Genomic DNA, 26,179 nt, shown 5'->3' on the forward strand with positions numbered 1-26,179 from the left:
TGAACAAAAAGAAACTATTTAACTGTAAGACTATTTCATAACAGGTCAGGAAGGAACAAGCTCATGACTTCTAAGCAGTAGTCTTGAATTATATTGTACGTCTTTCTTAATATGAGACAATTTAAATATGTCAGAATTTAAGGTTAGCTGAGTTTGCTAAATTTTACACAACACATCAGAGGTAACAGAGGAACAATTTCTGTATTTGATTAAAAAAACCTTCCTGTTTCTCTGTTCTACGTTTTTTCTAGTTCTATGTTTTTGTATTCCTCTACAAACACAAATATTTCAAAATACTACTTCATATCCATTGCAGACACTTTTCTGAACTTGATCAAAAATAAGTCAAAACTGGAAAGTCACTATTACTGAAGAGCAACACCTAGCACCAACACTCTGCTAACAGGCTAGCGCATTGGAGCTACAAAATAGAAATCATTATGAGGAATTTTTCCACTGTAATATAAATGTTACCATGAAAAAGCATTTCATATAAACATAATTTGTAAGAAATAAATTAAAAGGAGCACAAATTAGTGCTAAATTAACATTTTCTATGACAAAGCCTGTTTTTCCCATGGCTTTCTGTCTAGCACTCTCAGAGCTGCCCCCTGCCCTTACCCTCTGCAGTTCAGCCAACTCCCTCACCTGCCCACACAGCACTCTGGGCCCAGCTGGATCTGGCTGCGTGCTGCCCAGCTAACCTCTTGGAACACCTACCATACTGAGTACAGTCAGAATGCCTTCCAGCACGAGCTCTTATTTAAGTCCCTTCTCCACATAATATTCTTTCTTGCATGCAAAAGCTAATTTGAAGAAAACTACAACTGCAGTTTGAGCTTTTTGTTTTCTTGCCACTTACTGACGAAATGGTCCAGTGTGTTCAAGAGCTACCAGGGGAGTGACAGACCAACACAAGAAATCCCATTTCTTTAAAGAGCAGGCTAAAGCACACACCAGGGTTGAGGGTAAGGGGGAAAAAAAACAACTTTCATATTTGAATGCATGATTTAAATTATTATGTAGCAACCTCCTTTCAGTTTGAAGTTTAATTCCGAAAGGTAAACTGAACACCAATGAGTAAATATATCCAAGAAAATAAGCAATCCACTACCTGCTCCTGATCAGATGAAGAAAGAACTCTGCAACAGCAATAAGTTTCTTCTAATTTAAAACCTTTACCTGAATTAAACACTTACAGACCTATTCAGATATTAACCCATTACTAAGTAAAAAGCTTGTGTCCTTACTACTAAAGCACAACTACTTTTTTCTTCACCACACACCACTCAGATTAACTTAATCCTTTAAAAAAAATGCATGAGAAGTGAGGCTAAATTAATTTCAAAATCTATGTAGCAAGAAGGCAGATGAGAAATCAAGATAAAACACGCCTCTGAATTACAGGGTCTTCATGAGACACAACAAGACTGAAGGGAGTGTATTACCAGGAGCAGAAGACAAGAATTTGCAATGGCAATTCCACTGCCTTCCACATTCATCTTCCACCTGTTTTGAGTCACACTCATTCCCAGTTTCTTCCTAGACAAAATAATCACTGTGATGTCACTATATTAAATACACTGGCATTTAGAAATCATATTCAATTTTGCAACACAGAGGTTTAATAACTTCTCTTCCCTTCTGCCGTGGTTAAACCCCAGCCAACAGCCAAGCCCCCCAGAGAGCTGCTCTCACTGTCCCCCACCAGCTGGATTAGGGAGAGAATGAAGAGAGTAAAAGATAGAAAATGCATAGGATGAGATAAAGACAATTTAATAGGGAAAGGAAAAGCTGCCCATGCAAGAAAAGCACACCAAGGAATTAATTCACTGCTTCCCACAGGCAGGCAGGTGTCCAGCCATCTCCAGGAGAGCAGGGCTCCACCACACATGATGGTGACTTGGGAAGTCAAAGTACTGCACCATCACTCCTCCTTTCTCCTTCTCCTCACTTCATACACTGAGCATGATGTCACATGATCTGGAATATTCCCATGGTCATTTTGGGTTGCCTGTCCCAAGCACCCCCAGTATTATCCTTGACAATGTCAAAGTACAATAAGCAGAAAAGGCTATAGCTCTGTGTAAGCCCTGCTCAGCAATAGCACCTCTAATTTATCAACCCTGGGTTGAGCATAAATCTGAAACACAGCTCCCCGTGAAAAAAAATAACTCTATCCCAGCCCAAAAAAGAACACCTTCCATCCACAAATAACTGAAAAATCTAATGCAAATAAATTATTATTTTCAAAAATTATGTCAGTGCAGTAGATTGGTCCCAATCATAAATTTGCAGGTTTTTTTTACTCATTTTACCCCAGTAAGTACACAATGAAACCAGGGACTTAAAATTTGTATAAAGGAGTTCATTTCCACTGTGAGGCCACCCTCGCCTGACAGCTGCCTTTAAACCATCGGCTGCACCAAGCACAAGAGAGGAAGACTCTAAAAAGATGCTATATTGCACATATACAACTGGCTGAAGTGGAAATGTATGACACGTTAGTGTCAGACCAGAAAAATCAAAGGAGTCAAAAGGGGAGAGAAGAAAAACTAAGAGGGTGAGATGTCGCTTAACATCTCACTAAACCCATGAGTGCCTCACTGGACATGGATCAGATTTGACATCTGGCTGGACTGAACTCTGACTGGAGTACAAACAGACACTGCTCTCCAAACCCTCCAGGCATCCACAACTTGATTTCCACACACATTCTGAAAGGACGGGACTTCAAAAGCTTGAATTAGCTTAGATCAACCCATTAGAATTCAGATTTTGCATGCTTCCTCAGTATTCTCACCTCCCTTTCTCTTCTTTCTCTCTTCCCCTCCCATAAAAACTTGCATAACAACTCCGTAACAACTTGCCTTTTGTCTTAAAATTAGAAGGCACTCACCCCAGTAGTCATTGCTGTAGAGGTAAGTGTGCTACAGAAAGACTTTATCAAAGCATTTTTGCTTTTCTTTGCACGCTTCCCCTGCAGCCACAGAAGTACCACTCCAGGTCAACTCAGACCACCTTCCCCTGCCCAGCAGCTGTTAAACTGCATGCAAGAAGTCTGACACTGCCTTGGCAAGTCAGATTCTTAAAAAAATCATGAAGAGAGCAGATGTACAGTAACAGACTTGAAAGACGACAAACACCATGTGCTATCTTTCCAAACAACAGCAGAGCACAGCTATTACAAGAGACAAGATGAATTTTTCAAATATTTGAGCTACTGGCAAAAACTCGAAATACCAGCTGTTCCCCAAACCTGCCTTTTGTCCTTTCACATCCCCAAAATGGCACTGCAATTTACACAAGTGCTAAAAATAATGTACGTGAATTCCATGGTTCTTTATTTTAAGTTCTTTACGTGATCACTAATGCCACAAAACAAATTCCAATTCATTAAACAGCCTCCCTACTTGTCAATGTTTACTTACTACATTTTCTCAAAGACTCTGTTCAATCCCTTTCTTAAACTCTTCAGAGATTTCTTCTTATATCCCCTAGTAAAATATGACAAAGCTGAACATTTTACCATGAAAAAGAGCTTACTATATATCAATTCTAAATTCTCCCTGAATATAGTCTATTCTTTTCAGAGAGCTTTGGAGCTTTTCATTGATGAATCTCCCAGCTCTCTATAAAAAGAGAACATACCATAATTCTCTTTCTATGGAGAAGAAAAACAAGACAGACTGAATACACAGCTTGCCATGAGTAAAGTACCAGATGGGATTCCATTCAGGATTAAGCACCTAAATTTGTATGACTACATATATATGAGCTCAGCAGAAACCCACAGAGCAACCAAATCCCTGCATCTCTTGACAGATACAAGAATGACATGGTGTACTCAAATACCTCATGTGTAAGCTCTGATAGGTACTCACCTAAATTCAGTGTCTGAATCTAGAACTGCATTCCACCTCATCAAAACCAGAGAAATACTGTTGGCTTGTTCACATCAAGCCACACAATCAAGTTACACTACCTCCTAATCACAGTCTCCATGTCTAGGGCATTTCAACATTTAAAACCTTTACAGACAGTTAAGTTTTCCCTTATCTGATGTCCTAACAGTCAACTCAACACAGTTTCCATCTCTGAATGGTACCCAATTTGGTAATACTGCCCATTTTCCTGTTCAAGTTTGTAATACTAGATAGCCTGCCATCACCCACCTTCAAGGATCACATATGTGCTAAATTGGAATGGAAGAGAAAGCAGAAAGGTGAAAGACCCCATACACCAGCTTTGGAGATGCTCTCCCATCCCCATTTTTTTTTCCCCATGGAGGTGCCATTATCACACATCTCCATGTCCGCCAAAGGCTTTTCATCCTTCATAAATGAAATAAAAGGGCTACATGGAGAATAAACACTGCTATCCCTACTATTCTAATCAAGGAAAGGAATAAATATGCCTTTAATGCATGCTCCTTTCTGGTTTTTCCTTATCCTAAGTGAATGAGAACCTGATGTTTGTGAACCTTTCCTACTTGTCATCTCTGAATGTCATTTACTACCTGATCAGTAATGGCAAGTTAAAAACAAACCATAACTAGCATATATTCTGGAAATCACTGAATTCGAGATTCATCTAATGTCATTCTTCTGTACTTTTAAAAGTTTTGTGCTTTTTTTTCTTTTATTTTAAACTGGCTTCATTCTAACAAGAATCTGAATCCACATTTTGTATACTGCAAAACAATACAGAATATTTAGCCATCACTTATTGTCTCACAGTGCTCTCTAATACCACAGAATTATTTTTTATCGAAAGACATGCAAACAAGACTAATTTTAATAGTCTCTTCTAGTTATTTAAATCTATCAAGTATGCAACTCTTCAGCCACATTAGTATGTAATTAGTATCAAAACAAAATATTGTTTTACTAAACCACATTCATGCTTCAAGTACCAAGTATTTTACTTTTATTAGAGCTAACCTAATCTAAGGGACATTGTATTTTTTAGTTAATATATGTATTTTTTCACGTTTGCCATAATTTTTAATGCAACTCTCTTGATTTTGATAGGAGTTTGGTGATGCAAGGGCAGACTTTTAATACAAATATGCACATAGTCTAACAGAATTATATTTCCTACGGATAATTAAAATCTTGCCTATCTACAACAAACCACATCTTTCAACAATACATGTAAAGTGAAATGCCTAAAAAATGTCCTCCTCACTACAATTTAATATATAGCCAATTCTACCACCACAGTTTTCACAGCTCTTCCTCCTGATTGCCAGGTCTGTGTGAAAGGAATGAGAGTCAAGACTGGAATGAAAGCAGGTTTTTTCCTCTCAGTATCAAACCACCATTTCTCATCTTCCTCTCATATCATACCAATCTAAGTACTAGCAATGATGAAAAGGGCACAGAAATTCCTAAAGCTATTTTGTTTCTTTAATAGAGCTCTTCAGTGTCTGTTGCAATGAGCTGTTTCTGAAGGTTCACCAACTTGGACGGTTGTTTTGTTTTCTTTTCTTTATTTGGCAGAGCATTTGTCTGTGCTGAGATCTTCAGGGCAGATTTTATGGTCCAGTGATATTATGAAGGAAATCAAGACATTAAGTAATGACAAGAGAAAGGACAACAGGAGTAGAGATGGTAATTAGTTTTGCTTATCTGCAATCTAAAATTTTATGGATGCACATTTTCCTAGTCAACCCTTCATATCTCCAAAAAAAAGTGTAAGAAGCAGAACAATAGCTACCTCTATTAACAGAGTGGGCGTGAAACACAAAAGCTTGCAGAACCATTGAAAGGCAAATGCATTCAATCAGGAATTTCCACTAATTAAAAAGTTGGGAGTGAAAAAAGTGAACAGATCTTCACAGTAGTGAAAATTTACAGCTACTTTCAATTTAGTTCTCAATATTTCAGATTAACTATAAACATGCATAGAAAAGGTAACATTCACAATGTTGTCCTGAGGATGATTCAACCTAAAATTAAGTAGCTATTCTTTCCTTGACCTACAGACTGTAATATAAAAGGCTTTGAAATAATCTACAACTGTGACGTCAGATATTGACTTATTTTCTCTACAGCTTCCAGGATGAGTATTTTGGGGTCTTTTCCCCTTTGTTCTTACAACCCTATGTTTGCTTTACCTGTCCACTGTAGCTCAAGATGCTCTTTGGGCACTGCCATTCTTTGGTAGCATCAAAAGTCTCCTCAACTTCTGCTTAAATACTTACGTCTACAGTTTACTGCCAAGTAAGCGTCCCCCAATGAAGAAAAGAAGATTGAGGGACCACTTCAAAGTTATTGCATTAACTTTTCCCTCTCAATAGAACTGTAACATTTCAAAGCCACAAGCCTAAGAATAACTTACAATACTTTTCACAGTTTTTAAGAAAACAAAAAGCTTATCATCAGGAAGTGCAGACAGATTATGATGAAGTTTCATCTCCTGCTCCAAAATAAGGCATTACATACATCTCACCCTATTAAATGGCTTCATCATTGCTCAAGGAAGAAATAAAGGTATTTCTCACTCTCTGCTAATGAAGCCACTTAACTAAAGGTTAACACTGGTATATCTCAATTTCCATGTATGCAACTTTTAAGAGCCAACAGCAACATACATATGGAATACAGAATGTATTCCCTGTATTAAGTTCTCACTGTTCAAATTAATGGACTTTGCCATTTGACTTCGCTGCCACTCACAGCATTTCTTCCACTGCCCAATATGCAAAAATCTTTGCCAGTAAACTGCATTGAATTTTTTAACTCCTGTCACTTAAATCTTTATACTTTTTAAATAATTTATGAGTTAAAATTATATACTTATCACTGATAATGATATACTTACCATTTTCATAAAAATACAGGAAAAGCATATACACAGTATATTTGTCATACTGAATATGAATATTTACTTAATTCCATCACCCCATTTCTTCACACAATAAGTTTTCCCCAGAACATCTATGCATATCCCTTAACTAGTTTTACCCTCTCTTATTTTTCTCATGCTTATCTTTACTCTGAAAATGGAGATCTGAAAGCTGATATCTTGGATTGTGTCACTTTCTTCTGATTATCTTCTTCCTTAGAACAGCTTACACACTACAGTAGTAGTTTTAGACTTTAAGCATCTCATTTTCAAACAACCTTCCTGAATCTGATTTCAGATTTCTTTTCTTTAAAAGAAACACACAAAACAATGCAAGAAATACACTGTGGTACCACTGAACCTGTGTGTTAAGCTTTGAAATCCAATTGCTCCTTCACTAACACATTTTAGTCTTCCTTGACACCCAGTGTTACTCAGGTATCTATTCAGAAACAATTTTCTTACCTGAAATCTAACAGAAGTTCAGAGTGCACAGCTTGCTGTACTGAATCCAATCATTGCCAGCATCAGATCCACCCACCCTTTTCTACTCATTCTCTTTCGGAATACAGATGATCCAGGGCACCTTCACACATGACTAAAGCCCCTTGCTTCTAAACCACAAGCTGTCCTTTCTCCAACCAAAATTTTGTTCATTAAGCCAGAACACTTACACTTTATCTCAAAAGATGTAAGGCTAAAAGGGTACTAAAGAAATCCAACTGAGTAAACTGAAAGACGTCCACACATGGTATACTTGTTTTTGTAAAAAAGAAAAATCCAAGGTAAAAAAAATAAAGTTCATTAAGAGCATGAACTGAAAAACATGTATAGAAGTTTTTTCCCAAATCAGTACATTTGAATCTGTTTTAACAAAATGCTATTACCTGATACTGGGCTTAACGGTAAAAGGTGGCCAGTCACATCAATACAGCTAAATGGGGAAAAAGTGGGTTTGTATGGGTCTAAGTCCAGCCTGACTACCAATAAATTTATTAAATGTTCTATATAAATCACATTTTCTCTTCTGCCTTCTTTCCACAGCCACATGAATGGTCTTAGCACACAGGGAGTCATGAGACGCCCCATTGTTTCTTTCCGCAGAACAAACAGTGACCAGTTTAAAGTATCAACAAAAGATGCCGACACGTTAATCTTGTTCTTAGCGTGATGGCTGCTCATCCTGCTCCTAGTCCCTTCCAGATGGCTCGGTGTGAAAGAGATGGTGGGATGGGGAACAAGGAATATTCCATGCTGTTCTGAACATCTGTTCCACTGCATTCATACATTTAAAAAAAAACAATAAATACCTTACTGCCACCATCAATTTTATAATTTCAACCTAACTCTGCTAGACTATCACCAAATACAGTGTAAATGTTATGCATGCACTTGAGAAAGGAAAAAATCTCCTTTCAAATCATGTATGTAAGAGCATGTATTTCATTTCTGCTATCTTAAGAACAGACTTGTTTCAATCACTAAGTACTTATACTGCACTGAAAACACAGTTTTCCTTCATATGACCTTTCTGTATTATACCTCAAGAATTTACTATCATCCCTTCTCCTATTCAAGCAAACAGAATTGAATTGAGTCACCATTTGTTTCCCTTTGGTTTTATTTTTTTGTCTTTACAGCAAAGATGCACACTACGCATTTGTTGGAGCTTGTTTAAATTTCATTTGTCCAGTTCGGTACAGCAGCTAAAAAATAATTTGCTTGCGCATATAAAAAAATAGTGGTAGCCTTTTGTTTTTTAAGCAGGGTTGAAATAAATCAAAATATAAATACATTACTACACTGTACTGCCTACTTCTCAAGTGACATTTACCCTTTAAAAATACAACCTCTTTCTTGAAAAGAAGCACCCAGCCAGAGTTAGGAGGAACTCAGAACAGAAAGAGGAAGAAGCAGTGCTTTGTCCTACAGCACAGGAAAGAAGACTTAGATTGATCATTCCCCTTCTTTTGTATAATCTTGACATGTGTGAGCCATACGGCTGCTGAATTATTCAGCTCTTTGTACTTGGAATACCTAATGATTCCATGTATGAAAATTTAGAAGTACTGAACACTGACTGGAAGAGCAGCAGATTGTAAAATCTAATTTTGTTTTGACCTTTAGTACCCTACATGGTAACATTCAGTGAGAAGTATAAACCAGATGAAGTCAAAAGGAACAAAATCACAAAGCAGCGGAGAGCTAGTTATAACACCAAGCTAATTAGGTCACGAACAGCCCTCCACTAGCAGGTCAAAATGTTTCCAGATGTCATCTGGAAACAGGCTTGGATCTTAATCAGATGTGAGCCGAGTTTGTTACGCAGACAGAGCCACACAATTCTCACTTTCCACAGCAAAACTCAGCAGCCCAGACAGTTGAGAAAATGTCTATAGGCCACTATCTCAAAACCCAGAAGTATTCCCATAAACTGGCTAAGATAAATTAAGCCTTAAAAGTAAATCATGGTTCAAGTAACTTGCTGTGTACTGCAATACTATTCATTCCCACTTGTTTAGTACCTGTTCATTTTTCTAGCATAGTAATACCACAAAGCAACAAACAGTAATTTATTTTTTTTTTTAAACATGGCACAACCAAGAGATCTGCTATTGAATAAACATTGGTACATAATTAACAATTAACCATACCACCACCTGAAGGAAATTTCTTTGTTCCCTACCCACCTACTGCAGTCTAAAAAGCATCATTACAAACAAACTCCTCCTTCAGCTGACAATTAAAATAATAAGACAAAGCGCAGCTTTTCATGTCCCAATTTAGGATACACCACTGAGAAACTACTGTAAGTATGACTGTTTCAATAGTCTCTTGAATGATGGCATTAAACACCTTGCAGTGCTTACTTTAAGCCTGTTTTGGTTATCTGATGCACCTTCTTTTAAGAGTTTAGAGTTATATACAGTCGCATTCTATCTACACTACCGAAGTGGAAAAATTCTGTGACAAGAACCATTATCCTATAATTTCTTGACACTGCTTCAGACAATTTGATGCTGGAAGAACTTGTAATAGAATAGTGAAAGTCTGCAATGGTAAACAAGCCTTTTCTTAGTGTTTTAGACTACAATAATGTACAAATAACTCCTGCAGACCATTTAAAGTACATATGTCCCAGCTGTCCTCCTTCACAAACAGCAAGGGTTATCAGAAGCAAATGCCTTGATTATATAAAGAAAACCTAAGATGCAGCTAGGCTTGCTGACTTATATTGATCTCATTTAACAGAGCCTTACTGGATTTAAAGTGCTCGAAATAACTGTCTGGGTCACAGTCCATGCAATAAAGGCCACCTGGTGAGGCCTCAGGAGCCCTCCTGCAGGGACAACATGCCATTCAGATCCTCCAATGACCTCAAGCTAAACCAGAAGCAAATTCAGTAATTTGTTTCTCAGAACACCAATTAACCTTAAATTGGAAGGGAAAGTAAAAAAGAGATCGAGGATTCCATTTTTTTGTCAAATAGTATCCATTTTATGGCACTACACAGTGTTCCCCATTTTCCATATCTAATATTCACCATGAAAAACCTTTTAAAACAGGATTTTCCTGGGGTAAAAAAAAAAAAAATCTGTTCTTAAACTCTTTTATTCCCAGTAGTTGATCTAAAATGTCACATGGAAGTGTTACATTTTCACATTATTCAATTAATCCAAAATTTAAAATGTCACAGCAAAGTGTCAAGTTTTCTTATAGCTCTTTTCTGCACAAGAAACCCCCTAGATGTCATATATGCATATGCACACAAGTACTCTCCGTGTATGTTTATGTTCTATATATACACATGCAATTTATACACATTTATTATACTCACGACACACAGAGATGATGGAAGAGAGCAATAATGTAGGTCAAACAGCAAAAGAAAAAGCACTTAAGATTAATGTTGAATTGTCATGATACTTTCTCCACCCCTACTCCCAACAAACCTCCTCCACTCCCATTTCTCACCAGGCAGGAAAGACTTTACCACTGGGAAACACCTGCAATTATGCTTTTTTCAGGCTACCACACTATGTATCACAATCTTTAAAATACTTTGCAGTCAAAGCAACTTCAATATCCATCTGAACAGCCAAACAACAGCAGCAGAAATTTCCTGGTATGTGTCAGGAAACACATGGACGGCCCATGAAGATTTAAATTATTACAAAATAAAGCAACATTCCTGGAGTTCCTCAAGGTGAAACTTTACACCTACACCACAAATTTTCCTGATTTTGACACTCCTACCAACACTTGACTTTCTTTACCTATATATCAGAAGCCTGAAAATGGCAACTAGTCTGTGTAGGGGAAAACCAGATTTATTTTGGATGCTTTCATGGAAAAACTGAACTAAATATTTTGTGTCCGGATCCAACAGCTGATCCAATTCACTTAGAATTGAAAATTCCCAACTATTTTTATCCTGAGCCAAGTGTGCCATCTGTTCCCATGAAGTCCATCCTCTAGTAACTACTATACTACAGCATTATCACAAAGTGCCATGTGATCAAGGACTGGTGTATAAATCAAGAAAGATACTATGAGAGAAAGAAAGCAATACTCAAGACAGTAGTAAAAATAAAAATTAAAAAAAAAAAAAAGTAACACAAAAACACCAACCCACCACCCCCAAAAAAGTCACCACAAAGCTCAAGCAGCCTTATCGAGGTCCCCTGTTAATACAGCTTTTTGTGTTGTGGTTATTTCACTCTGATGCCTAAGGAAGGCTGAGCTCTAGTCACAGACTTTCCCACAGTGGGGATACATTTTATTTCTTTCCTGTACATTATCTGCCTGTGCACAGTAACCAAGCAGTAAGGATGCTATTTCCCCTCTTCCAGCTAATCTTCCTCACTCTCTTCCACACAGTTAACATCTTCAAGTTAATCACAGAAACCATTCCTGCTTGACCCATGAGAAATAAGCAATGTGTGTTTTTTTCAGTTCATAACACAAAACAGTAACAGTTACAGATGACAGCAGAACATCCAGTTATCAGAAGTACAGGAGCTCCCTGCACCCCAGCAACTGAATCACAAGTGAGTAACACGGGTCCAGCAGAAATCAAGACATATCATATTCCTTTTTCCTGCCCTTATCAAGGGCATGAAGACATTTTTTCAAAACTAAGTTACATGGGCAGATACCCATTTGTACCTCTCACCATAAACAGCATACTAAGAGAAATGAAGTTGCAGTAAAAAACTTAAATCTAAACACACTTGATATATTTGTTATTGATATGTAAGGCACACTAAGACTGTAAGCAGCTACAAAACATCACATCCTCTCTTGGTATTTCTGGCTCTTTTGTGACAGATCCTCTCTCTTGCTAGGATCACAAACTCAGTTGTCAAGGTTCTGCCCATCATTACCTTCTCAATAATTCAACATAAAATGCTGGCCTCAGATTTTTCTTTTTCTGCTGTTCTGAAGTTTTAGTAACATTTTGTGTTGGAGTTTTGTGGGGTTTTTGGTGGTTGGGGGGGTTTGTTTGTTTGTTTTTTGGGGTATTTTTGCTGGAGTTTTCTTGGGGGGGTGTTAAAGCTAAAATCAGTGTCAGGCAGTACAACAAGTAACATGCTTTGATTCAGTAACACTGGCATACAAAACCTCATTTTCAGCATTAAAGAGATCTCCTCATTACACATACTGTAACTCCCATTGTGAGACAAATAAGCTACTGTAAAACCATAGTGAGTCTCAGACAGAATTCAGCAGTTAGTCTTCTGTAAAAATCCCCTTTCAACACTTGAAGGCTGGAAAGAAAGTTGTGTTCCATGAAATCTGGCATTGTATCAACACATCTCCATGGAGCTGGCAGGATAGAAGTGCTCCAGAAACCAGCTTCAATGAAAAAAAGCTTGTACATTCTTACCATGTACAAATAATCACTAAGAAGAGGCTTAAGCAACTTCTTCTCCTAGCTAAAAATCCTCAAATCATAGCTAAGATTACTGAGGATGCAGAGGTTATCAATGATAACACTAAATTCTTTAAATCTGCTTTCAAATCAGTGCATTAAAATACCCTTTGTGGAACCTTTTGCCTTTCTTCAAGACACATATATATAAATATGACTTGAAAATGTAAACCTGGCTTTATACGGAACTATGAAATTTCAGAACCTAACACTGAGTGCTTGAAAGCATCACACTGATTTATAGCTATGTCTGTAATTGTCTTCTTTTAGTCAATGCCAAGAATGGGTGAATGCTAAGTGTGAGCTTGGAGGAAAACACTCTTACATAGAATAATAAAAGCACAAACCATCAAAATACATGGAGTCCACAACAAAGAACAGCATGAGCCATCAAGTTTTTCACCTGTGAGCCTCTGGGGATGTTCAAAGACTTCAGAGACTGCATTAGCAAGTTGTGTGGTTCAATGGGGCATAAGCACCTTCAGAGCAGAACAGCTGCTGCTGATGATCCTGAGTCCATCTTGTATACACTCTTTTTTGTAGGGAAACAGGAATATTTGTTTCAAGCTAGTGCTCTCCCAGTCCTTGGACCATCAGATGCTGACATTGTCACAAATGCCCCTAGAGACAACGTTTTGGTTTTACGCTCATCTGAAAGAGTTCATATACTTCACATCTGGAGAATTTGCATCATAAATATAATCCTGGATCCAAACCAAATCTACAGCATAATACATCCTACAATGTTGTTTCAGCATGCTTTAATTTGCTATAAAAAGGCTGAAAAAGAGTGGTTTTATTTTGAATTTTGTAAAGATAAGATGTAAGAAAGGCAAATACAGGCTAGAAAAAAAAGAATCATCTTAGGGCTGAAAATATGTCACAGTATTTTTTAATTTTGCTTCCCACCAATACTTACAAATGAAGGCTACAGGAGCCCGAGTTACCTTGATCCTCTCACTCCCTATAATGCACTCAGCCTCCCAATCCTTTGGGAAGGATCTCATCTTCCTTACTAACTGTCAGTCAAACACACAGCAAAATCCTGGCAATAGAGCCAAATAAAACCCACTGGAAGAGGAACAGACTGCCTAAACCTAGCAAGGCTGCAACTGCCAAGGAGCATCACCAAGCCTATAATAGTAAGGTTACCCAATACCTTCACTCCTACAGTATCTGTACACCCTGACATGAAATTTGCTCTCCAAGCATAAGAAAGGCAAGAAGCAGCATCTCATTTACACTGCTGAGCAGCACAAGAGCCACTTGTATGCTGGTCAGCATCATCAAGGCCTGTAGAAGGATCAGAAATTGGACATATATCACATCAATACTTAGCAACAAATGTTTCAACCACAAGATGAGTTATGTTTCCTTCTCAAAATCAAAATCCAGCACTACCTTAAGATCTGCTCTACTTAAAGTTGTGCTTTTAAAGACAGCTGCAAGCTAACCACTCCTTGATTTAATTAAATAGATTCCTTTTCCCATTCCTGTTTCAACATTTGTGCTATTATAGCTGCTGCTCCTGGCTGAGCTGCTTCTCATGCTGGAATCAAATTGGAAGTCAGCAAAAACCTAATCCAGGGGAAAGAAGTCAAAGCAGTTTATGGAATTACTCTCCTTGTATCTGAGAGCATGGATGTGATAGTGAAAGCACTCAATCTGCTTCAGGACAAAAGAAAAAAAAAAAAAAAAAAAAAGCAATTCAAGCTGACCTCCCATTTCATATCCAGTTACAAGATTTGGCTGTGTAGGTGAACAGCAAGCTAAGCACAAGTGACTAGACAACAAGGCTGAAAGACTAGCAACTGCTTCCTACAAGATTTGGCACCAATACTGTCACATCAAAAGAATTTTACTTGAGTCATAAAATATGCTGAGTTGGAAAGGACCTGTGACGACAGTCCAGTCCAACTCCTGACCACACAGGGCAAGCCCAAAGTTAATCCAGGTACTTAAAAGTGTTGTCCAAATGCTTCTTGAACTCTGACAGGTTTGGGTTCATGACCACTTTTCTGCAGAGCTGGTTCCAGTGCTTGACCACAATTCTCAGTGATCAACTTTTCCCTAACATCCAATCTAAACTTCCCTGGTGCAGCTTCATGTCATTCCCTTGCATCTTGTCACTGGACACCTGACACGGGCTGGATCAGCACTTCCCTTTCCATCCCCCTCACAAGGAAGTTGTAGACAGAATAAGGTACCCTCTTCCTGAAGATTACACATAGTACCTTCAGCTGCTGCTCAGAAGTCATTCTCTCTAGTCCCAGTCCATCTTAGTAGTAGCAACACAAACCAATGACACTAAAGACATCACAACTCTTGCAATTTTCAGGAACTTTCTGCTGACACATTTCTCAAAATCATGTAGGCATTCCAACAAACTCTGAGTAGGTCAACAAAAAATTTACTGAACAGAAGAAAACAGATATCCCCATGTGTGCATTACAAATTCTGCTTATCACATTAGCCACATAAGTCGTTTATGTCTGTATCCTTTCCATCTCTTTCTGAAAAACCTGCTTTTAGTGAATGCTAACCTGGTATACATTGAATTCTGTGGTTTGCTTATAAAAAGAAACAAGCAGCATATACTCATAAATATTTAAGACCAAATTTATTTTTAAAGAATGAAATATTAAATATGTACTTTTTAATAAATACACAGTACTCTGAAACAGAAGCGTGGATAGCAACTCAAGACAAAAATTAGTGTCCTCTTCTCAGGAACAAGAAGTCACTTATCTGATGAAAGGTACTATCACATCTCAAGAAAAGTAGTTGCCCTTAGCTCCTGGTAAATTGTGAAGGTCCCTTTTTTATTTTCCAAGAGACTAAGATAGAATCAAGGACAAACCATTGAAAAAATTAAGGAACCATTCTCTCTATGTTTTCAATCTACAATCCAAATTTAATCCAATTGATTAAATTGATCTTGTAAGTCACAGAGAACAGAATATTTCTTTACCTGTTTACCATTAATCACTAGTCATAAAATGCAAACAGGTCGATTGCATGTTGAACTGATCACATTTATATTTCTCAATTTCATCTATCAGCATTCCACAGCCAAACACCTGAAGCCACTCAGTTTTCTATTGATGATAAGATGCCCTGCCCATATTTTAGAGCCACAGTCCAACCTTCTCCTTTACAGGTGTCCTGCTGCTAGTGCTTTATCTCCTCCTTCACATCCAGCACCACTCTTTTGTGCATATTTGCCACCCCAGTTGCCAACACAGCAACCAAGATTTGTGTCCTTCACGTGCCCTACAGCCACTTTCCTCTACTAACCTGGACTCTGCTCTCCACACTTCACTTCTGCAATGCCATGTCTCACTGTTTCTTTGGAAGCTGCCAGCTGGTCTAACAAGAGTTGAAGGCAGTGAGCTAAGAGAAGAGATATAAACTAATTATTTTGACTACCCTTTCACCCCTGTAGTTTTACAATCCAGTGTTTGCCAACAAGCCCTATTTGGTACAAAACATTTTTTTTTTTAATAATTTAAACTGTTTACTCTTCAGACACAGATTTAAAATACCGTTTCTTACTCTCAGAAGAGTCTAGCAACTAAAAGAATGGGACAGGGTAACTGCTTCTCCCCCTTTCCTATCCACTCCCCAGAAACATTCCAAACTCCCCTTCCCACTGTCAGTGTAAAACATCCTATTCAAAGGCTGTGTTCTTCTTTGAATATGAAAACTCTTCCAACACACTCCATAGCATGTCAATCCTTCCACAAACCCTCAGAAATAAATGCTGCTTCTCACCAAACAATAAGGAAAATGCCCCTAGCTTACTAAATGCTGACAGATTACAGACCAGGTAGCTATCTGCAAAGACTCAGTGCTCTATTTTTTGAGTATAAGGAGACATCAATGCCTCATTTTAAGCTGTTTTAATGCATAGCTGAGGCTACCTTGTAGTTGCAACCAGGTAACTTCAAGGCAGTCTGTTTTATCTTGAAGGCTCTTCTCAGTGGTGCCAAACAACAAGAAACAGATGTACAGGAAGTTTCACCTGAACATGAGGAAGGACTTCTTTAGTGTGCAGTGACTGTACACTGGAACAGAATGCCCAGAGAGGGTGTGGAGTCTCCCTCACTAGAGATATTCAAGAACCATCTGGCCACAACCCTGTGCCATGTGCTCTGGGATGGCCCTGCTTCAGCAGGGAGGTTGAACCAGATGCCCCACTGTGGTCCCATCTAATCTGACCCATTCTCTGAAATACACAAACCAAATAATAAATGAGGAAGCTTTAAATGTCAATGTTGTATTTACATGTAAAAGTATAACACGGCAATGAGTATAGATTAAGTATGCTTTAATTTTATTCCTGACTTGAAAATAGAAAGGGCAGCCATCTAGATCCTGATGATCACAGCAGTCTCTTGTAAACTTAAAGAAAGCAGCTGGAAATCAATTACAGCACCTATTTCCAATGAAAGAAAAACCCAACTGATATTTTTCACCCCTCCAGTTCCACAATGGTTAGCAGTGAACTTTGCATGAGTTTGCCTTAAAATATTTTGCATACTGGATCAAAACACTTTCCGTATTTCCTATCATTAAACTGCTTTGAATAAAAAGATTTCCTAGATGTTCACTCTTAACACTAATAAGTAGATTTTGAACATAAACATGTTGAAGTGGAAACAATGGTGGGGAGGGGGAATAAAATCCTGGCATGTTAATATTCAGGATGCTTTTGTTTTTCTTTAAATATACAACAGAAACAAAGAAAGATGTTGAATTCTGAAGTGAACCTACTCTAAACTTGCCTCCCTCACAGCAGTGCTGTTGCTGTTATATTAGTGATAAAATCTTCTCCTGTGAAATGCAATTATTAGTTTAAAACCCATTGAGCTGATGAGATCCCCCAATCCAAGAGGAATAGATTTCTTAACTACAGCTGTGACCAGCTGGCTGCTGAACAGAAAAAGGACTGCTATTGCCATCCTCTGTGATGAGGCTCCAGGGGCAATGCTGTGGTTGTTGGCACCCTTCCTGAGGTTGAGAATCACATCAAACCAAGCAAAACCTGTTGTGACTGGAGACTATTTTGTTCTTATGGACTTTCGGGGTGACTGTAGGCACAAACACACTGACTCCATTTCTCAAAGTCTGTAATTTAAAGTTATCTATGATTACACAGGTCTTCCATACACCTCACCAAATTATGTAACAAACCTATCGATATTTACATTGCTCTTAACTACACTTTAAAGTAATCAATGTAATCTACATAGATTACAAGCACATATGGAAAAAATCAACCCATTAGAGACTAATCTACACACAGTTCAAGAAGTAATTTAACTACATCAGTTAAATTTAGAAGCTGATTTATTTAATCATGGCACAGGCAACCAAGATTTAAACCTCATCTTCAAGCAGATCCCTGTGCACTAGCTGCATAATTCAGAGGGAAGTTATTATGATGCCAATCACAGAAAAGTTCAGAGAGAGGCCAATGATTGCATTTATTTGCAGAAGTGAAAATTTCCCAGTCTCAGACAGTGATAACAAAGACTATTTCTAAATGTGATGAGCATGCTAAGGCTCTCACAGTGCAGACATCAGTTTTAACACACAAAGAGAAGAAATTTGCTAACATCAAACCCATCTTGCCAGGCTGCAATTTAATCCAACTCCATGCAGTGAAGTCCAAAATGTAAATAAGTGCATACTGAAAAGAGTTTAACCCCAGACAGGGAAAAGCTAAGCCCAAATATTCAGCCTCTCCCAACATCAAAATTGGACAGAAAACAAGAAAAAGTTCATAAAAAATGTATGTACCTGAAGATCAAAATCTGTGATCACTTCTCTGTCCTGTTTTAAGTTAGTCTCTCCCAAAACCAGTTCCACCTCATTTTGGCTTTACCATTTGTAATGTAAGAATTCTGCAACACTTTCGCCTTTCTCATAGGTCTTCTTCCACCCCTGGGAGACCACTGGAAAAACACTGTCCTCCTATTCCCCCCACCCACTGCTATGCAATTAGTGATCTGCAGTTTTGGCTGGTCTAGTAGTCCAAAAACCTTCCACCATTCTCCAGAGACTATTTCTCTCCTGCCCAACCTACTTTTCACACTCAGTCTGCCCCATTCTGAAAAGCTTACTTCTTTCAGGGGACTATTCTTAATGGTCTGTTTTAAATCAAACATTTAACTTACTAAGTAATTCTATAATTTAGCAGCCATGAAGGTTAAAGGATGCAGGTTGCATGACTGAAGAGTCAGACAGTACAGGCAAAAGTCTTGGCACATAAATTTGGTTGAACCCTGACTAAAAATATCCAAGCTGTTTTCCCAATAAAAATATTTCTAAAGACTGGAAGAGTATCATCCACACAGCAATCACAAACATTGTTTTAGCATCTTTTTTCAAAATGTGTAACTGAATATACAGTATTTTTATCTGTCAAACTACGTGTAAAGGTGTATTTCTTAGAACTGCTTGTATGTGATGACAAAAGAATTCTTCTGGTAGTCTACTGAATTGACAGCTGAGGCTAGTAAGCATCAGAGGCTGTTTTCAAGCCCTGCATCTGGTATTTTATTCCTCACTCCATGCTCTCTAACTTTCTTTGTGGAAGACACTTTTGTACCCTAGTGTTGTAGGTTTATAATGGACATTTAGAAAAGCCAGTGCATGCTACTCACACAGTATGGCATTTTAAGCAATCAGCAACTTGTACAAACATTTAATGTAGTGTTTTTATCACCACTGACAACTTTTGGGGGTATTTTTATTAGCAAAACACAGTAGGAAATCCAGAGAAGAGAGATAAGGCACAATGATAATCCAAGTGACAAAATGAGTGACTTGATTTCAAATTCAAATGCCTTACCCTGCATGCAGAACAGGTGAATTAAGCTGTTTAAATTTTTATTATGACTTGTAAGTGAAATTCTTTGAATAGAAATTTAAAAAGAAAATATACTACATTTCAGTAGAAATCAACCAATATTTTAAGTACAAGTTTCTCATTTTATTCATCAGGTAGTTTCCAAATTTTATGTCCAATCCGAATGTTTGTGATGCATAAATGATTAATGTTCAACCAAAAGTTCAAATTTGTTTACTGGAACTAGATTTTAATATTTTTTAAAAAAACTTAAAGGTTGATATTTTCAAGTATGTTCAGCATTGTCTTTATACACCCATCTGTTACATTAAACTCCAGACTAGTTAAACGCTTGACACTTCAGTTAACCTCTACATGAAATTTGGGCTTAAACTGCACAAAGAAACAGGAAATACTTGATAAAACTACACTGCGAATGAACAGCAAATATCTCAAAATAATTTTTGAAGTTTTATTAATAAATATAACCTAGGTAAAATATTCCAAAACCAAGATTCTTATTCCTGTAGTAACTAATTTCTCTAGCTCCCTGTGAATAAAAGCAATGATGTTCCCATGCAGCAAGAAACGCAACTGAAATGTAACGGTGCTGTAACATTCACTGCTTTGTTAATTAATAAGCAATATGCTGATCTATTAATCTAGTAGTGAAGCATATTTGCAGTCTTGTTTTTTTGGTTGGTTTTTTTGCAGACTACTTACTTTCCCTGACACACTTCCTCCGCTTTTGACATTTACAGCAAGACATCTTTTTTCCAAATGATTTCAGTATACAACCATTGTTTTACCTTTCCGTTTAGGGTAATGCAAGAGAGGTAAAGGGGGAAAGAGTGGGTTTTCTTTCACCCTTCTCCTTCAAAAGTTGTTACCATAACCCCCCCACTCCTGTGTGCACCATATTGCTTCCTTATTCCTTCATTCCTCGAAACAGTTTCCTACTTGAAATTGTGAATGCACACATTTTCCAGAATTCTTCTTTTTCCTAACTCAAAGTGCAATCTTGTTCAGAACACATATGCTGAAAAGCATCTTGAGTATCATCAAGCATATCCTCAGAACTCAAAACTGAAATAAGCAAAAGTGAATTTCACCTGAGGGGAAAAGTGTGCCAAAGGATCATAGGCAGGGTTATAGACAGCGTCAGCTCTAGGACACAGGAGAACAGTATCCTAAAGAACAGTCTCCTAAAGCACTGCTACATACTTTACTGTCTCTCACAGACCTTGAAGCAAGGCTGGCCATGGTTTCTGGCAAAGGTAGCACTGTGATGTGCAATGCAGGAAGAAAACAGTCTCTCCTACAGGTAGCTAATACTACTTTTAACCTCACCCTCTCAGAAGGAAGAACAACAAATCTGCTCTTCAGCTTCTTCCCCTGCTCAAAAGCTTTCTCTCTCCCACTGCAGACGCCAACAAGCTGCAGCTCCCTGTAAATACACACATGCACACACTTATCAGCTTTACTTATTGTAACAAAATTGTCTGTACTTTGCCAGCAGTCCTTCATTAGCATCCCCCAGGTGTGTCCCACCTCTTATGTCACATGGTGAGGAAAGTGCTACTCTTCCAGCAGTGCAACAGATAATCCTTATCTAAAGGTCCCTAGTGTTGGGTGGGGCAGCTGAGACTGGGAAATATTTCCCCATACAGCTAGTTTAATATCAATAAATACAAATCTTTTATTATCCTTTGCACTTTGATGCCAACAAACATTCAACTTCAGCAGATTTAGTTTAAATCTCTTAGACAATACATCAACAAAGTACAGATTATACAGGGTAAGAGTAATTAACAGATGCAAATTTATAAATCCAGTATCTCATGAACAACCATGAATAAAGTAAATTTATTCTGGTTTCTACACAATATGATTAGTATTTAAACCCTACCAGTTTCCTGGGTGAGCAATGCTTTTGACATTTGTTTCAGGGCCTAATCAACATTACAAAAATATAAACCTCCTATATATCAGAAATATAAACCTCCTTCCCAAGGCTAACTCAAAACCTTCTGGACAAGTTTCTAAAATTCATCACTGGTCTTCAGTTTGAGGGACTTACCATAGTCATCAAAGCTATTTGCAATATAGTCACACAAAGGCAAAGTAAGTGACAAGGAACGTTCAACAAGAGCTCTCTTGAACAACTTACCATTTAAAAAGGAGTGTGGAACATCAATACCGTTTACTCGTTTGAGAAGACAGCTGATCTCTTAACTTCCTGGCACGCTCAGGTGGCTTTTTCTGCAAACAACGACAAATCTAACTTAGTCTTTCAGTAACAGAATAATTAAAAATATGCATTAAAAGTGGGGTTTGGTTCAGTGATCAGCTAAAAAAAAAACTCAGTAAAATATGCATGAGTAGAATCCAGATAGTTTTAACCATTTTGTGCTGAATATTTCATGATACAGCTTAATTTTTTTCAAGGTAACAAAATTGCTTGTGTTATTTTATAATCAATTTTTAAACAGAAATATCAGCAGAGAAAGTAACATTTACCCACTTGAAAGACTGTGGGGATGGAAAAATGACGTAACAGCCTACAGAAATGCACAATAAAACAGCAGTCTTAAATCCCTCTGAAATTCTTCACAGCAAATTAAATATTACTGAACAGAAACCCATTAAAACGGACTAAAAAAAAGCAATGAGAACCTCTTGCAAAAATTTAGTGAGATGTTTCCATAAAAATATTACAGTTCCTAGCATCAAGAGAACATTGTGACATAGATTAGCATTTAGTCATACACTAAATTTTTATAAATTAAGGTTTTTTGCAGTTAAGATATAAATGCCCTTTCTGCAATAACTATATAAAAATTATCTATAAAACAGATCACTTGCTTAGAGGAGGCTGATACTATTAACAGAATTTTACCAGAGGTGCTACTATGCATTTTTTTGCCTCAATATTTCACACAATTAAAGTTCACAAGAGGAAAAAAACTTCTTTATCTCAAGGACACAGTTATAAACTGTGATGTATAAGAAAGACAAAGCATCTAGAAGAGCAGGACACTTAAAGTCACCACACAGATTTCTCAAAGGCAAGACAGCACTGTCCTGCTTGCTCACTGTCACCATCTGCCTTGCTCACATTCCTTCATCCTCTCTCAGAATACCAGAGCTTTAAGGTGCCTAGACCTTGATTCCACTAAGCACTGGTGCAGTAACCACCTATTCCAAATAAAATATTGTCCTCTAGTTAAACCTGCTCGCAAAATCTACCAGTTTGCCAAGGTCTTGGTCCTCACTTAAGTGTTTATGTGCTTAGAGAAAAATTAAAGAGACACATTATAAAGGCTCACATACATACAATTCATTCATGTTCTCATTACCAGGACAGGTGTACTATATGGGGAAAGCTATTTGCCTAAATTAACATAAGATGGACGTACACCTGCGGAACGGATTCCAGGAAGGCCACAATGATTACTAGAGGGGTTAGACCACCTTGTCCTATGAAGACAGGATCCTGGACAAGAGAAGGCTCCAGGGAGATCTTACAGCAACTTCCAGTACCAAGAGGAGACCAACAAGAGAGCTAGAGATGGACTTTTCACAAGGACATGTAAGGGAATGGCTTTCACAAGTACAAGAGGGAATTGCTTTAAACTGAAAGAGGGTATACTTAGGTTATGTATTAGAAAGAAATTCTTCACTGTGAGGGTGGTGAGACGCTGGAATGGATTGCCCAGAGAAGTTATGGAAGTGTTCAAGGCCAGTTTGGATGGGGCTTTGAGCAACCTGGCCTAGTGGGAAGTGCTCTGCCCATGGCAATGGCACTGGAACTAGATGTTCTTCATGATTCCTTCCAACCCAGCCCTTTCTGTAAGTGACTTCAACCAGTAGTGATTTAAGTATGCCTGTGGCTCAGGAAACAATACATCTACTTTAGAGCAAACAGCACTACATTAAGAACACTACAGAACAGACATCATAGAGCACTTGTAGTACAAGGCAACTTGAACTTTACATAGATCTTAAACCCCCTAGTACTACCAGGGTGTCTGAGAATGTATTCACACATTATGTTATCCTCAGCAGCAAAGGCACTTTAGGAAGTTCTCAGTTCCCCACATGAGTGACACGTTTTTGTCCACATGCTGCAGTTTGCTTCCATCATTTACATTTACACACTGTCTGCAGTGTTGCACTACATAAATAGGATCCCTGAATCCATTTTCTGGTGAAAGAACTCCTTACTCAGATCAACAATACAGAACCTATACAGGGATGGAAAGAAAGCTGAGAACTACCACACTGTGAAAACAAATCTCAGCTTTCACAGTGAAAATCAAATCAACTATCTTGACATGTATTTCTGTCTAAATCCTTACCTGGCTAAATAAAAACATCAAGACTTGGTCAGTGTCAAGCAGTTTTAAATCTTTTTTTTTTCCAATCAGATTTTTGAGATTTTTTTTAAAGTAGAACATTGAAAAAGGCCCAGGATAAGCCAGAGACAAACTGTTGGACTCTCTATGTGTTTCACATTTAAGATACATAGCTATGATGAAAACACAAGATACAGGAAGGAAAATATGTTTTGGTACACCACTAACAGTCCAGCAATACCTATCTACTGCCCAACTGTGAAAAGACACACATTCCCTTTTGAATGGATTCTTTCTTTCCCATGAAATCCCTAAGTGGGAAAAAAAAACCCAACAAAAGCCATTATAAAAGGATTCTTACTCATTATCAAGAACATCTCTGACTCCTCTGCCAAATGCCCCATTTGACACATTCACTGACTAAATTATAGAAAGTACTAAACAGTTTCAACAGGATAAGAATTTAGACATGCAGAATGTGTAACACTGAATGTATAAGAAATTTATATCCAGCTGAATTTTGTTTAAAATCAACATTTTAACGCTTTTTAAACAATACTCCTAGAAATGAGGATATTACAGGCAAGCAATTTGAAGAACAAGCTATATGGCACACAGAGGATTACTTCAGAAATCCACAGAAAAAAACAATAAAGGATTTAATGCAAGACATAACTTTTACACAAATTGAGGATTAAAAGTATCCAAATGGCAGGTCATCATGAAAATGGTTAAAAAAGCATTTTATTTTTAAGTCTGCTTTCTGGGGTTGAGGGGAGGGTTTTTAATATACATTTTCATATATGGAGACCCAAAGCTTACCACTATAGTTTGAATTCAAGTAACTGCATACACACAAAAAAAAGGAAGTGGTTTAAACCTTCAGTACTGGTTTGCCTTGTTAAATTTATGCATGTATTCTATCTTAAAAGCATGAAATTCAATCTTGGAAGCTGCTGTAACTCTGCAACACACATATGGAAAATCTAGACAGGTTCTGAAGTCTTCAAAGAGTAGAACCACATATCAATTAGTGGTTAGGTCCCCCTTGATCTTAAGTAATCCTACAGTGGGACAGAAGCTTTTCTGTAAAAGAGCCATACAATCAATTACTTAAAATTGAGGGGCCTCTCAGTAGCACATCCTAAGCAGCTTTCATAAGATTGATCAAGACAACTCCAAAGTTTCTTATCTTTTAACTAGACTATCGTTAAATCTCTAAACTAGATTGTTCTACATCCCAGTCTTAAATCAGAGTACAGAACAGGAGCAGCATAAAGACATGGCAACTCGTGTTTTCTAGGTGGTCTTTAATTAAAGATTCACTTGCTGCTGTCTTATCTATGAGCCTCTGCAGCATCCTGAAAATTACTTGGGATAAACACTGTCCTTGGAGTGCAGAGAGCAATCTGCCCTTTGACAAGCCCTCAAGGGATAATTTCCTACTCTGCATCTTCTTGAGAACCACTCTGACAGTCAGACTTAGTCACCACACCCAGTGTGTCCTTTGCCACCAATTCCTTCCAAGGAACAAACAAGTTCAAGTTCTTGAAATTTTTCTTCAGAGCACAGGCAGATAAAGTAAAAAAAAAAAAAATCCAACCTATGTGGAGTACCTGGTGTCTCTTTTATTCCATTTCATTCACTGTATTACGGTACAAATATTCACTACTTGACTGAGTATAGCAGTCCTTCAGTACTGGACAGAGGAAACCCACCTAAACAGTAGACTTGCAAAATCCTAAACACCCTGTGGAATTTATTTGAGGTTAAACACTAGATCTTCAATCTGCAAAAGCCAGCCCATCAAGCCTACAAGCCAGCCAGTAGCAGCAGTGGTTTGTCAGACATTCTTCGCTGGTAAGAAGCATGACCATCCCTACATCTATCTCCTCTTTGGTGTCTCCACAAGAGGCTTGCCCAGGACTACGCTCTCTTCTTATGGTCAGCACTGACTACTGCAAATGAAGCCAAACAAAGATTATACCACAAATTACCAGTACCAACCACAAGAGACAGGAAGTAGCTCTCTTGTCTTTGATCCAAAAAGAGAGGGTTCTTCCACCACCAGGAAAGACAAAAGGCCAATACCTCTGAAAAGGAACAGATTTCAGATGGGATATCAATATCAAAATGTTTTCAAATACTTGAAAAGGTTTGCTGGCAGCATTCACCATC

The 26,179-nt window shown here is 37.8% G+C and overlaps 1 protein-coding gene across 3 annotated transcripts in view; it reads right to left on the reverse strand.

Moving 5' to 3' along the window:
- WASF3 (WASP family member 3) overlaps positions 1-26,179 on the reverse strand; it is a 65,855-nt gene that overhangs the window by 24,954 nt on the left and 14,722 nt on the right. For 2 of the 3 annotated variants that reach the window (XM_068181242.1, XM_068181240.1), the window contains exon 2: positions 21,814-21,905. The gene's annotated coding sequence lies outside the window, so the exon portion shown is untranslated. Of the gene's footprint in view, positions 1-2,607; positions 2,718-21,813; positions 21,906-26,179 lie in introns of those variants that run through there. The other variant, XM_068181241.1, reaches the window with a different exon arrangement.

This window comes from Anomalospiza imberbis, chromosome 2 (genome assembly GCF_031753505.1).
Source record: "Anomalospiza imberbis isolate Cuckoo-Finch-1a 21T00152 chromosome 2, ASM3175350v1, whole genome shotgun sequence".
Lineage (NCBI taxonomy): Eukaryota > Metazoa > Chordata > Aves > Passeriformes > Viduidae > Anomalospiza > Anomalospiza imberbis.